Below are 15293 nucleotides of genomic sequence, written 5' to 3'. Positions count from 1 at the left end.
TAATATTACTTATGCGTTATAGTTACATAATCATCCAGGATTCTATCACCATGTTTTTTCTTCCCGTTTGGCTTGTCACTAGGTAACCACTGGAGTTTGCTTCCCTGAACCACTTTGGGAGACATAAACTCTGCCTCTCTATCCTCATCTTTCTGGTTTTTTTTGGATATGTTTCAAACCTTTGATGTGTGTAATCAGGTCCCTGAAGAGTACGATCAACCCGGTCTGATTAGAATGTATCGTTAGAACACATCATTAAAACGTCGAAGTATAAGTGACGCAACAATCACTGGTCAGACTACACTTTTATTTACTTACAAACACTTTATCTCAAACAGTGTTTATAACCTTTTTCCTCAATGTCATACATTTTATGGTGTAGATTTTCAAACAATAACAGAGAAAGCAATTGTTCAAATCAGGACATGAAAGGTCACTTATGTACCTACACAAGCAGTCATATCTCTGACACAAAAATTAATGATATTAGTGACTAGAACAAATCACCATATCCCAGGAGAGCGGACTACTGATCAAAATCATGGTGTAAAAACTTTCTAGAAGTTAAGTAACCCAAAGGTACAGTAGATGTATGTTTGGGGGTGCTGCCATGTTTGTTTATCCGAATCAACCAAAGATAAAGGTTATGAGTCTCTGAGATCAGATGGTAATTTACATTTGCTTGTCTTCTGTACAGATTTGCGAATCTTTAGTCAGATGTCTACCAATCCCAGAATCCAGGGCAATGTAAATAAACATGGCTGAGCATTAAGAAAAGAATTAGCTAAAATAGCTCAATGTAACCATTAAAAAAAAAATCACTGATCGTATTTGGCAATTGCTAAATATGCAAGAATCGAAATTCTGAATTTGTCAAGCTTTTGAGAGATTCTGAAATGAACACAGTTATTTGGCATATCAGTGGAGCGTGTCCGGTCTTGGCCTGCTCAAAATGGGAAGCCAAAACTGCCCAACCTCTTCAAGCAGCTTGCGTTGTGCAATAGCCTGCATGCATTTTCCTTCTGAAGATAGGATCCTCAGAGCGTCTTTATTCGGTTTTGGAGAGAATCCGTTGTAAGTTGGCACACTGTAAATCTGCATACACTCACCTAAAGGATTATTAGGAACAACTGTTCAATTTCTCATTAATGCAATTATCTAATCAACCAATCACATGGCAGTTGCTTCAATGCATTTAGGGGTGTGGTCCTGGTCAAGACAATCTCGTGAACTCCAAACTGAATGTCAGAATGGGAAAGAAAGGTGATTTAAGCAATTTTGAGCGTGGCATGGTTGTTGGTGCCAGACAGGCCGGTCTGAGTATTTCACAATCTGCTCAGTTACTGGGATTTTCACGCACAACCATTTCTAGGGTTTACAAAGAATGTTGTGAAAAGGGAAAAACATCCAGTATGCGGCAGTCCTGTGGGCGAAAATGCCTTGTTGATGCTAGAGGTCAGAGGAGAATGGGCCGACTGATTCAAGCTGATAGGAGAGCAACTTTGACTGAAATAAGCACTCGTTACAACTGAGGTATGCAGCAAAGCATTTGTGAAGCCACAACACGCACAACCTTAATGCGGATGGGCTACAACAGCAGAAGACCCCACCGGGTACCACTCATCTCCCCTACAAATAGGAAAAAGAGGCTACAATTTGCACGAGCTCACCAAAATTGGACAGTTGAAGACTGGAAGAATCTTGCCTGGTCTGATGAGTCTCGATTTCTGTTGAGATATTCAGATGGTAGTGTCAGAATTTGGTGTAAACAGAATGAGAACATGGATCCATCATGCCTTGTTACCACTGTGCAGGCTGGTGGTAGTGGTGTAATGTTGTGGGGGATGTTTTCTTGGCACACTTTAGGCCCCTTAGTGCCAATTGGGCATTGTTTAAATACCACAGCCTACCTGAGCATTGTTTCTGACCATGTCCATCCCTTTATGACCACCATGTACCCATCCTCTGATGGCTACTTCCAACAGGATAATGCACCATGTCACAAAGCTCGAATCATTTCAAATTGGTTTCTTGAACATGACAATGAGTTCACTGTACTGAAATGGCCCCCACAGTCACCAGATCTCAACCCAATAGAGCATCTTTGGGATGTGGTGGAACGGGAGCTTCATGCCCTGGATGTGCATCCCACAAATCTCCATCAACTGCAAGATGCTATCCTATCAATATGGGCCAACATTTCTAAAGAATGCTTTCAGCACCTTGGCAGCCCTGGCAGCAGGAGTACCTGGAGAGTGTGGAGAGTGTCTGAAGAGGATGACGAGCTGCTCTTGTTGCCACAAGGAGTCCCTGCAGCCCGGAGGGCAGGAGGACCCAGAGGTGACAGAGGAGGAGGAAGGCGAGATCCTTGGGAGGGATGAGAAAGGTGTTGATGGACAAGCCCCTGGAGGTGGGGAGCCCCTACTGCCACCCTCGGGAGGGGTGGGACGATGAGGCGCTGCCGCCACCACCTCCGGAGTGGTGGTTTGACGAGCCTCTGTCATCACCTCTTTCTCCCTCTGCTCCTGTGGCCTGTCTCGCTTCCGGGGCAGAGAGGCCTCCAGCTCCCCTGGCGCCTCCAGCTCCCCTGGGGCCTCCTGCTCCAGCGCCTCATCCTACTTCGGTGGCGGAACCTCCTCCCTACACTCCGGCACCCTGTCCTGCTTCGGGGGCGGCAGCCTCCACCTGTCCCTGGGCCACGTCCTGCTTTTGTCATTGTAGCCAGTTTGTTTTTGTTTCTTTTGAGCAGTATTAAAATTATGAATTTCAACCACAACTCTGGGTCTGTGTCCTGCCTCTCGAACCGTGACAGTAACATTGCCCTCATTCATGAAACATGCGTACAATAAAACTTGATCTTAAAATGATCGTATGATCATTTCACCAACTGAGCTGATATTCATCAATATTATGTTTGTCGTATCCTTATGATCAAATTCACGTCTGGTCAGAGACCGAGTAAACCAACATCAGAAAATAAGCTCATGCTTGATTCGCAATAAGACCATCATTATCACGAAAAACCGCAATCGTAACAGCCTCAGTAATAGCCACAACTATAATTATAATAATAGGTAATATAAAATAAGATGACGAGGAATATTACACATACAAACGTACCACAAAATAAAATATTGCATCACTACCGTAGGCTATTGTTGTATTATTTTTTTATTTCACTTTATTCAGCATTTTCTCTTATTTCTGTTGTTCATGCATTTGTAACGTTTGAAATTTCTGATTCCACCACCCCTGACTAGACAAATAAACTTGCTTTGCATTGCTTTTCCTATGTCACTCAGGCCGTATCGACATAGGCTACTTGGAGATCATAAATGGTCATTATACAAACCCGATTCCAAAAAGGTTGGGACACTGTACAAATTGTGAGTAACAAAGGAATGGAATAATTTACAAATCTCAAACTTATATTTAATTCACAATAGAATATAGATAACATATCGAATATTGTAATGTCATGCCAAATATTGGCTCATTTTGGATTTCATGAGAGCTACACATTCCAAAAAAGTTGGGACAGGTAGCAATAAGAGGCCGGAAAAGTTAAATGTACAGATAAGGAACAGCTGGAGGACCAATTTGCAACTTATTATGTCAATTGGCAACATGATTGGGTATAAAAAGAGCCTCTCAAAGTGGCAGTGTCTCTCAGAAGTCAAGATGGGCAGAGGATCACCAATTCCCCTAATGCTGCGGCGAAAAATAGTGGAGCAATATCAGAAAGGAGTTTCTCAGAGAAAATTGCAAAGAGTTTGAAGTTATCATCATCTACAGTGCATAATATCATCCAAAGATTCAGAGAATCTCGAACAATCTCTGTGCGTAAGGGTCAAGGCCGGAAAACCATACTAGATTCCCATGATCTTCGGGCCCTCAGAAAGCACTGCATCACATACAGGAATGATACTGTAATGGAAATCACAACATGGGCTCAGGAATACTTCCAGAAAACATTGTCGGTGAACACAATCCACCGTGCCATACGTCGTCGCCGACTAAAACTCTATCGGTCAAAAAAGAAGACGTATTTAAACAGGATCCAGAAGTGCAGGCATTTTCTCTGGGCCAAGGATCATTTCAAATGGACTGTGGCAAAGTGGAAAAGTGTTCTGTGGTCAGACTAATCAAAATTTTAAATTCATTTTGGAAAACTGGGACGCCATGTCATCCGGACTAAAGAGGACAACAAGGACAACCCAAGTTGTTATCAGCGCTCAGTTCAGAAGCCTGCATCTCTGATGGTATGGGGTTGCATGCGTGTGCGTGTGGCATGGGCAGCCTACACATCTGGAAAGGCACCATCAATCCTGACAATCTGATTCCACCACCCTGACTATCTCCCTACACTAACTATGCTCCTTGATATACAGTTGAAGTCGGGTGTTTATATATACCTTAGCCAGATACATTTAAACTCAGTTGTACACAATTCATGACATTTAATCCTAGTAAAATGATCCCTGTTATCCCAGTTAGGATAACCACTCTATTTTAAGACTGTGAAATGTTAGAATAATAATAGATTTATTAAAGGGTTATATTTTATTTCATCCCATTCCCAGTGGGTCAGAAGTCTACATACGCTCAATTAGTATTAGGTAGCATCCATCCATTCATCATCTTCCGCTTATCCGTGGCCAGGTCACGGGGGCAGCAGTCTAAGCAGAGATGCCCAGACTTCCCTCTCCCTAGACACTTCCTCCAGCTCTTCCGGGGGGACACCGAGGCGTTCCCAGGCCAGCTGAGAGACATAGTCCCTCCAGCGTGTCCTAGGTCTTCCCCGGGGTCTCCTCCCGGTGGGACGGGACTGGAACACCTTCCCGGGAAGGTGTTCCGGAGGCATCCGAAACAGATGCCCAAGCCACCTCAGCTGACCCCTCTCGATGTGGAGGAGCAGCGGTTCTACTCTGAGCTCTGAGGGATCGCCCAGCCACCCTGCGGAGAAAGCTAATTTCGGCCGCCTGTATCCGGGATCTTGTCCTTTCGGTCATGACCCAAAGCTCATGACCATAGGTGAGAGTAGGAACGTAGATTGACCGGTAAATCGAGAGCTTCGCCTTGCGGCTCAGCTCTTTCTTCACCACGACAGACCGATACATCGACCGCATTACTGCAGAAGCTGCACCGATCCGTCTGTCAATCTCCCGTTCCATCCTTCCCTCACTCGTGAACAAGACCCATAGATACTTAAACTCCTCCACTTGAGGCAGGCACTCTCCACCAACCTGAAGTGGGCAAGCCACCCTATTCCGACTGAGGACCATGGCCTCGGATTTGGAGGTACTGATTCTCATCCCCACCGCTTCACACTCGGCTGCAAACCATCCCAGTGCATGCTGAAGGCCTGGTTTGAAGGGGCCAACACGACAACATCATCCGCAAAGAGCAGAGACGAAATCGTGTGGTCCCCTAACCTGACACCCTCCGGCCCCTGGCTGCGCCTAGAAATTCTGTCCATAAAAATTACGAACAGAACCGGCGACAAAGGGCAGCCCTGCCGGAGTCCAACATGCACTGGGAACAAGTCTGACTTACTGCCGGCAATGCGGACCAAGCTCCTGCTTCGGTCGTACAGGGACCTGACAGCCCTTAGCAAAGGACCCAGGACCCCATATTCCCAAAGCACTCTCCACAGGATGCCGCGAAGGACACAGTCGAATGCCTTCTCCAAATCCACAAAACACATGTGGATTGGTTGGGCAAACTCCCATGAACCCTCCAACACCCCGTAGAGGGTATAGAGCTGGTCCAGTGCCCGGACGAAAACCACACTGTTCCTCCTGAATCCGAGGTTCTACTATTAGGTATCATTGCCTTTAAATTGTTTAACTTGGGTCAAACGTTTCTGATAGCCATCTACAAGCTTTCCAGAATAAGTTGGGTGATTTTTGGCCTATTGCTCCTGAGAGAACTGGTGTAACCGAATCAGGTTTCTAGGCCTCCTTGCTCGCAAACACTTTTTCAGTTCTGGCCAAAAATGTTTTGTAGAATTGAGATCAGGACTTTGTGATGGCTACTCCAATACGTTGATTTTGTAGTCCTTAAGCCGTTTTTCCACAACTTTGGAAGTATGCTTGGGGGTCATTTTTCATTTGGAAGACCCATTTGCGACCAAGCTTTAACTTCCTGACTGATGTCTTGAGATGTTGCTTCAAAATAATCACATACTTTTACTTACTCATGATGCCATCTAATTTGTGAAGTGCACAAGTCCCTCCTGCATCAAAGCACTTCCACAACATGATAATGCCACCCCCATGCTTCACGGTTGGGATGGTGATCTTAGGCTTGCAAGACTCCCCCTTTCCTCCATATTGATGGTCATTATGGCCAAATAGTTAAATTTTTGTCATATCAGACCAGAGGACATTTCTTGAAAAAGTAAGATCTTTGTCCCTTTGTGCAGTTGCAACCTGCAGTCTGGCTTCTTCCTTTCTGAGCGGCCTTTCAGGTTATGTCGATATAGGACTCTTTTTAATGTGGATATAGATACTTTTGGACCTGTTTCCTCCAGCATCTTCACTTGGTCCTTTGCTGTTTTTCTAGGATTGATTTGCACTTTTCGCACCAAAGTACATTCAACATAGTGTATGTAAACTTCTGTCCCACTGGAATTGATGATATAGTGATTTACAGTTGTGCTCATAAGTTAGCATATCCTGGAAGAAATTGTGAAATTTTGGCATTGATTTAGAAAATATGACTGATCATACAAAAACTATTTAAGGACAGTCTTTATATTTAAGGACAGTGATCATATGAAGCCATTCATTATCACATCATAATGATTACAGAAATCACCCAAACCGCCCTGATCAAAAGTTTACATACACTTGAATGTTTGGCCTTGTTACAGACACACAAGGTGACACACATAGGTGAAAATGGCAATTAAAGGGGAATTTCCCACACCTGTGGCTTTTTAAATTGCAACTAGTGTCTGTGTATAAATAGTCTATGAGTTTGTTAGCTCTCATGTGGATGCATTGAGCAAGCTAGATAATGAGTCATGGGGTGCAGAAAATAACTTTCAAAATACCTGAGTAACAAGGTAATGGAACTTCATAAAGATGGAAAAGGATGCCACAAAAAAGCCCAGTTACAATTTGCCCGACAACACCTTGACACGCCTCACAGCTTCTGGCAATTTGGACTGATGAGACCAAAATAGAGCTTTGAGGTCACAACCATAAGCGCTATGTTTGGAGAGGGGTCAACAAGGCCTATAGTGAAAAGAATGCCATTCCCACTCTGAAGCATAGTGGTGGCTCACTGATGTTTTGGGGGTTCTAAAGGCACAGGGGAATCTTGTGAAAACTGATGGCAAGATGAATGCAGCATGTAATCTGAAAATACTTGCAGGCAATTTGCATTCTTCTGCACGAAAGCTGCGCATTGGTAAGCTCTTGGACTTTCCAGCACAAGGCCAAGATGACCCTCCAGTGGTTACAGCAGAAAAAGGTGAATGTTCTGGAGTGGCCATCACAGTCTCCTGACCTTAATATCATCAAGCCATTCTCAGAAGATCTCAAATGTGCAGTTCAGGCAATACGACCAGGGCTTGACATTGGCACCCAAATGGAATTCAGCTGTGGCGGGTAACACAGTGAGTCTTACTTACTTACTTTGGCGGGTGGCATTCTATACCTATACACAGAGTTTTTCCAAAACTCAATCCAAAATCTCGCATAGCCTCTGTGTGTTGGCATGGTAAAACATGATTTTGCGCGGGAGAATAGCCGTACTGTCAATGAAATCTGGCAACCTTGCATTCAGGACTACAGATGTCCTGACATCGCAGAGTCGGAAATACAAGTGGATCTTAGTTATCTTTTACACCCAAGCATGTCAAAATATTTCAATAAAACGTAATAACCTCAAACTACATTAAAGCAGCATACATTTTAAAAAACTTTTCAGGTGACTTCTAATATAGACTACAATTACAGATTTATTCAAAGAGAGATCGCGAGACAAATGAAGATGACTGGTGAATATTTAAGATAATCAGATTAGGGTGTGTACTGTCACCAAAAACATTGGGCTATATATGCAATATACAGTGAAAAAAATATACAATTAACATATTTAAGTCACTAAGAATATAAATATATGAACGTGAAGAAGACTTTGGATCAGGGACAGCAGCAGAGCCTAGTACAAATGAAGGAGGTTGAGAGAGGGATATGGCGTCAAGGCAAGGATGGAGGAAAAAATAACGTGACAAGGCTGTAATATATACAGCTCTACTATGTTTTTATGCAAGTCTATATTAACAAGAATATAGCATAACAACGAAAATAGACAACAATAATATTGGCTGCTATATTGCTGATGAGTGATGTGTGTGTGTATATTTATGTACACACAATTTTTTTTAACTGTAGTCTCATTGCAATGAGAGTGACATTACGACCTACATACAGTGTTTGATTCTGGTCCATTTGTGTTAGGCATTTTGCCTTGCACGCCAGTGACCAACAGTGTGAACTAGACAGGCTACGACTTAGCACTGATAAACAAATAAAACAATGTCGTGTCCCCCCGCCTCCGGGATTTCTGCCGATGATTGTCTCTCTCAATGTTCGAATCCGCAATCTTTTCCTGAATGAGGGCCATTGTGTATATTCTCCACATGCAAACTGCCTTTAACTTACTTTTGTGAAAACACTGATGTGTATTAGTGATGAAAATCCATACACCAGATCAATTTCTGTGATGGAATGCAACTTTGTTCTAAGGCATTTCCAACCAGTTAAAATGAGGAATCCATCAACCATTTGCGAACAATAATGAGAGCTTTTGATAAGATCAGTGAGAGATAAAATAATACTACATTTTGCCTGGCTCATATCAATTTCAAACATGATGAAGTATTCAGAACAGACCTTTCATTGAAGAGGAACTTTGTAACGGTCCCATTTTCTCTCTGTCCTGGTCACTCATTGTGTTGTATGTCATGTTCCAGTGTTTATTTCATGTTCTGTATCGCCTTGTTATATTTTGTAGTGCACGGCACTCGGTTTTTGTTTTCCTTTTGTTGTCATTAAAGACACCAATTTTACTCTGCGTTTGCCTCAGTCTCATACCTGTCAAGTATCCCGTTTTGGCCGGGAAAGACCCGTATTTTACCCTTCTTTCCCGCCGTCCTCCCGTATTAGTATTTTCTCGTAAATGTCCCGTATTCTAACCTGCGTTATTAAAAAGAAAAATACGCCAGGCCCGGGCGGAGTAAAAAAAAACATTCCCAATCTGAGCTGTCACTAGCCTCGCGATAACTGCCACCTGCAGTAGTCTACTACAGGTACTGTAGGTGGCAGTTGTCGCGTGGTTAGTGTGTGAGGTCAGATGACGAGTGACAACGCGGGAAAAATGACGAGGTACAGCGGATGATGGACGCTAGTACAGAGACGGATGGCGCTCCTGCCAAAAAACCAAAACCCTCATGTAAATACCGCGATCAATGGGACAGCGAATTTACTTTTCGGAAGAGGAGCAGTGTGGGGGACAGTCAGGCGTTTTGTAAGTTTTGTAACTGCGACTTTAGCATCTCACACGGGGGAAGGAATGATGTATGTCAGCACCAGAAATTCACAAAGCACAAGCGTGGGCTAGAGGCACATAGCACATAGCAATGCAAGATCAGAAAGGGTGTTTAGCATGGTACGAAAGATTGTTACAGAGAATAGGATGACCTTAGACAACAGAACTGTTTGCGCTCTACTCTCATGTAAAATTAACCACTCTGGCCCAGCCCACAAATACACTCCTTCCAAAACGTTCTTAAAGAATGCAAAGTCTGCAACAAATTTGTACAATAACTCACTAAAAGAGTAAAGAAAAGTTATGTGAAATGAAAAGAAACACTGTAAAAGAAAAGCAATATGAAATGAAAAGAATGTGTGGAATGAAAATTAAATGTAAAGACAAGCAATGTTATAAATTGTAAATGTTTTCAGCATTCTGCATCAAGTGGTGATTTTAGCTTTCTTGTACACCTGTCTTAAAATATAAGGGATACTGGAGCTTGGTTGGGGTGGTGGGACAGCTCGCGGTGGGCGGCGGAAAATGTCCCTTATTTTCAAATCCAAAACTTGACAGGTATGCTCAGTCTCCATCCGTAAACCGTGACAGAATGACCGACCCAATATGATGGAGGCAGCAGAGGTGGGCGGTAGGGGAACTCCATTCAGATGGCCATTTTTTAGGAGCTGCCACCAGAGGAGGGATTCCTGCTGCCACCCCCCCAAGGCGGGGCCGCTGACTCATTCTGCTCCCGAGGCAAGGCCGCTGCCTCATTCTGCTCCCGAGGCGGGGCTGTCGCCTGCTCTCCACGCTCACCTGGCTCCTGGTCCTCTCCACGCTCTCCCTGCTCCTGACCCTCCGCCGGCTCCTGATCCTCCGCCGGCTCCTGATCCTCCGCCGGCTCCTGGTTCTCCCTGCTCCTGCTCTCCCTCCACCTGACCCTCCACCGGCTCCTGATCCTCCGCCGGCTCCTGCTCTCCCTGCTCCTGTTCTCCCTGCTCCTCCGCCGGCTCCTGGTTGGTCCACCACAGCGGAGCCTCCGCCTGGTCCTGTCCTCGGTCCCCGTCCCGAGGCATAGCCACCACCCTTTGTTTCTTTTGTCTTGCAGCTGGAGCCGCGCCTGACGGGGGTGGTGCTGTAACAGTCCCAGCTGGACAGGACTGTTCCGCTTTTCTGTGTGTCCTTGGTTTGTCATGTCCTTGTTTGGGCTTTCCTGTTCTCGTTTCAGTTAATCAGTTTATTCCTTTCACCTGTGTTTAGCTATCCACCTGTTTCTGTTCTCCTTGTTAGTCTGTGTATTTAGTAATGGACAGCCATTTTCTCCCTGTCCAGGTGGGTCATTGTGTTGTATGTCATGTTCCAGTGTTACATGTCTATGTGTAAGATGTCTGTTGTGCATATTGTTTGATATTGGCCCTTATTGATTAAAAAAATAACAGTGATGCACATTAAAGGAATTTGTATCCTATTCCAAAAAAGGTATTCCAATTCAACATCATGTTTTCCTTAACTCCAAATCAAGACCTTAACTATAAAACTTGCCCTAACAGTTAAACTTAACCCTGAACCTTAACCTTTTTCAAATTTTAACCCTAACCACAGATGTGACCACAAAGTCACATTTTCTGTGTTTTACTACTCATTAATATTTGGTCCCCACAAGTAAGACCTGTACACAACCACATAACCACACACACACACTCAAACACACACTCTCTCTCTGCATCCAATTCCACTCACACTTCTATGTCCTCTTTCAAACTCGCACTAGGTGTAATATAGTCCACAGAAAATACCTCCTAGTTCAAATAATCACAGACCGAACAAGTCATAACATACCATTTGGTGAAAACCCTATGGTCAGAAACATGTCATAAACAACTTGATGTCTACGTCCCGCCCCCATCATAAATCACATACACGCCTCGCCTATAAATCACACAGTCAGCACCAATACTCCCACATTAACTATTGACATCACAATTAGGAAAACATTTTCATCCCAGGCTAAAATTCTATTTCTATTCTCAATTTATTTTCAAAACCGCTCTTTGAACAACATTTCAGAGTGTTATTTTAATCTGATAGTGTGGAAAGTATATTTGAAGAACACTTTTACAGAGTTTATAGTCCCCTTTGCATTTGTATACGTGAAAGACTTTCACCAATCCACATTTAGTTTAAGTTTATGCAGTTTGACAGATGACCTCACATTCTCATGTACTGTTCTCCGGTACAATATAGAATTTATGGTTAGCACCAAACCATAATGTCCCCACCAACATGTGTTATGGTTGATATGGGGTTCTTCTGTTGAAAGCACATGTTTCCGGTACTCTTGTTTTACTCCAAGGTGTTGTCTAGCAAACTGCAGTAGTGCCTTTAGATTCTTTTTAAATGCTCAAGCTGCTTCCTTGCTAAAGTTGCAGTAGTTATTTTGTGTGGTCTCTTTCTCACAGCTCAACCATACATTTTGTTCAAAAAAGTCTTAGAGACTTTTCTGAACATCTTACTGTCAGCTCTTGGGCTGTATTTTGTGTCCTAGATAGAGGATCAATGGTCTGGAATTTTCTCAGCTATTAGATTAGCAGCCATGTGAACAGTGGAGCGATGGGTTGGAAATTGCATGAATCTGTGAGTTCTCCCAGATTCATGATCACTAACAACCTTTCTTTTGAGAGCTTCAGAGAGCTTGTTTTATTGTATAATTCTATTTATAACAGATCAATGAAATCATAAACAAATTAGGTTTTAAAACTCAAAAGGTAAAAGAGATTTGTGAGAAAACCTAATGGAAAGATAAAAGCATCATAGCCACCTAGAAGCCTATTACTGCCAAACAAAATCAGGACATAGGACAAAGCTGTAGAGTAGTGTGCCTTCTGCTGTTTGAAATTTGTTGTATATGGGACGGTCATTGGGGAATATTCTATGTAGCTTGTTCATTGAGTAGTCTAATTAAATTGTTTGAGTGTGAAAAGCTAAGAATGTACTCCAGGCTGTGCTCCAAGTCAGACATTGGTTTACTGACCTCAGAAATATTCAGATCCCTTTCTCTGCAACAGGATTAAACTGTTCTTCTCAGCAGTGTTGGAGACATCTTACAACTATTATTCAATTTTAGCACTGATAGTTGCATGGTGCCTGATTTAATACAATTTAAAACTATTCAGCTCAGCTTAACACAAACTCAAGAGCAAATAGTTTTCGGGGTCCCTGTTCTCAGACAATAGCCACTCACCTTTGTTTTTAAAATGCTTTTCATCTCCTGAAATAAACCATTCTGCTAGTTTTTGTAGGTGCCGCCTATTGGACTACACAAGGATACAATGAAATACCTGCTTATAATGTCACTGCCAACATGCTCGGCCAATACTCATCCCTCCGTGGAACTCTTCGCCACACCTCAGAATTGATACTCAAACTTTGACTGTGTTAGACAGGTTGACACTATGAAAATGTCACCTCTACGCCACCTGGGAGCCCTTACGTGTCCTAATCATTTGAATGATTGTTTGGAAAGCCGAAGTGTCCTAATCAGTGTTGTTTACTTGATTATTAATTACTGAACATACACAGACCAAGGTAACAGAGTAGGGTGTTAACATGGCTAATGCCATACTTGGGTTGCTACCCATCAAATCAATACTGTGGCATTACTGTTGTATGTAAACATACTAACTGCCAGTTTGACACCCTCAAACATTCAAATAGACGCACATGAAAATGTATAATATAATATTACAACTTAACACACTAAATGGTGATAATAATATCAACCCATTTGCTGAACAATAGCAATGACTGGTTTAGAAAGGTCTAGATCCGAGGCAGGAGCTTTCACGTACAAGTGCAAACGAAGACATGACGCATTCATGGGGTTTCTGTCCAGATAAACCCACTGACAGTATTAGCTAGGAATGTAACACATTTATACAGTATGTTTAGCATATTACATCAGGGACGTAGTCTTCGATAACAACACACAAGATGACCCAAGTCTGCACTGTGTAAAATAACTGGATACATTGTTGTTTTTAAGAATGGAGTGATTTATGAACCTATAGGTCATTTGAGGACATTACACAATAAGATAGTTATGCTCCCATTCCAACTTTACTTACCTTTTGTTCACAGTAATTAATTCTAAATAAAAGCTTGCATGTTGTCCTACAGACCTAGATTGTGTAAGATTTCACAAACCCACAATCTTAAAAGAATCTAGATTTTTAAAATATTTAATTTTTAATTTTAATTTCTTGAGCTTTGTTTTCATTTAGGTATATTTAGCTTTTCCTGATGCTGGGCTCATTGCCCAGCTGAGAGGCACAGTCTCTAATTACAACAGCAGAAATACATATTTAGAGCCGTGCGGCTTTTGGGAAACTCTTTATTTAAGTCTGAGGGGAGAACAATGGAGAAAACAATGCCTGGAGATTTTTACATTTAACATATATAGTCGACACATTCAGACCTGCTCAATAGACTATATCTATATCCTCATGTATTCTACTGTCACACTTTCCTTGGAGACAGAACCTGATTGCTGTTTTGTGTTTGCTGTTTCATGTTTACTGTTTTGTGTTTGCCATTTTCTGTTTACTGTTAATTATCAATCAGCTGCCAGACATGATGCCACAAACAATTATATCTATATCCCTGAATCAGATCAGCTGAATGGCCTCAAAATTAAATCTAGCGGAGAAAAAGTGTTGATGAATATTGCCTGTTTGGAATTGAGACGCTTCACCTACCAAGTGAACTCCCTCACCCTCTGGTTACCCTGATCATGGTGATTTACGGTGTAATAATAACAGCTCTGGGACAGAAACAGGCAATAAGACTCCCTCTACAGTGGTGTTGATGTGAGGATGCCGTGTCTTCATCCTGATAGCTGTTTGGTGTTGGCGTTCGCTCCGTTGAGGCAGGCTCGTGCAGGAAGTGGTGGGTAAGCCCCTCAGACATTTCCCTTGGCTCGCTTGGCAGACTCCTTAGAAAGCAAAAGCCTAGATGGAGATAGATGTCTGCAGTGGTTCTGTATCCAGATTATAAAGCAGTTACAGAAGGGAACTGACTTGCCTGCACTTTAATTGTGTGAATTACTTAGTTTAATTAACTTTGTTTTAATTTCTTAGAAGAGGCTGAGTGGCAGTAAATTGATATCTTAGCCCAGACACGTTCTTCAATCTCACTTTTTAACGCAGCTGCCTTCTGTATGAAATTAAAATGAAAATGTTGTTTGGTCTGTTCACGCTCGCCCACTGACAGTTTCATGTCAACGTGGGCCTTTGCCATACAGTCAGCTTGGTCGCATTTGTTTCCGCCCTGGTTTGGTGGTGACAGTTCCCATAATAAAAGTTTAATGTAAGCCATCGCTCACCGCTGTTTTAGGATAATTGTATAAACATGCTGCTAATTAGGGCTGCTATGGCCTCAGATCTTGCCCTGCTATTTACATGAAGCCTAGACACTGGACGCTCACGCCCCTCAAGCCCTCACCACCTAACCCCCTTCATCCACCACCCTACCCCCCCCGGACCTGGACAAACCCTTATCCCTGCAGGGTAAATATTGTGTGGGAATGGCTGGATTGCAAAGGTTTCCCCCTTTACCTGAGGAGATATCTAAGGAATGCTGTGCTTCTTAGAAACACCCAGCATTCAGCTCTCAGTTGTGTTGGTTAAGTAGTTCATGATTAATGGACATTAGCCCTTTTTTCCCTAAACAACTGACTACCTCCCTTAGGG

The 15293-nt window shown here is 42.8% G+C and overlaps 1 long non-coding RNA gene across 1 annotated transcript in view; it reads right to left on the bottom strand.

Moving 5' to 3' along the window:
• LOC117593448 overlaps positions 1-9237 on the bottom strand; it is a 39071-nt gene extending 29834 nt beyond the window's left edge. Inside the window, exon 1 of the long non-coding RNA XR_004574855.1 lies at positions 8910-9237. This is a non-coding gene — a long non-coding RNA (uncharacterized LOC117593448). The remainder of the gene's footprint in view (positions 1-8909) is intronic.
• Between the last annotated feature and the right edge of the window lie 6056 nt (positions 9238-15293).

The sequence above is a fragment of the Esox lucius genome, chromosome 20, assembly GCF_011004845.1.
Source record: "Esox lucius isolate fEsoLuc1 chromosome 20, fEsoLuc1.pri, whole genome shotgun sequence".
Lineage (NCBI taxonomy): Eukaryota > Metazoa > Chordata > Actinopteri > Esociformes > Esocidae > Esox > Esox lucius.
Note: the sequence above shows the minus strand (reverse complement) of the source record. Positions and strands in the feature narration are given on the sequence as shown.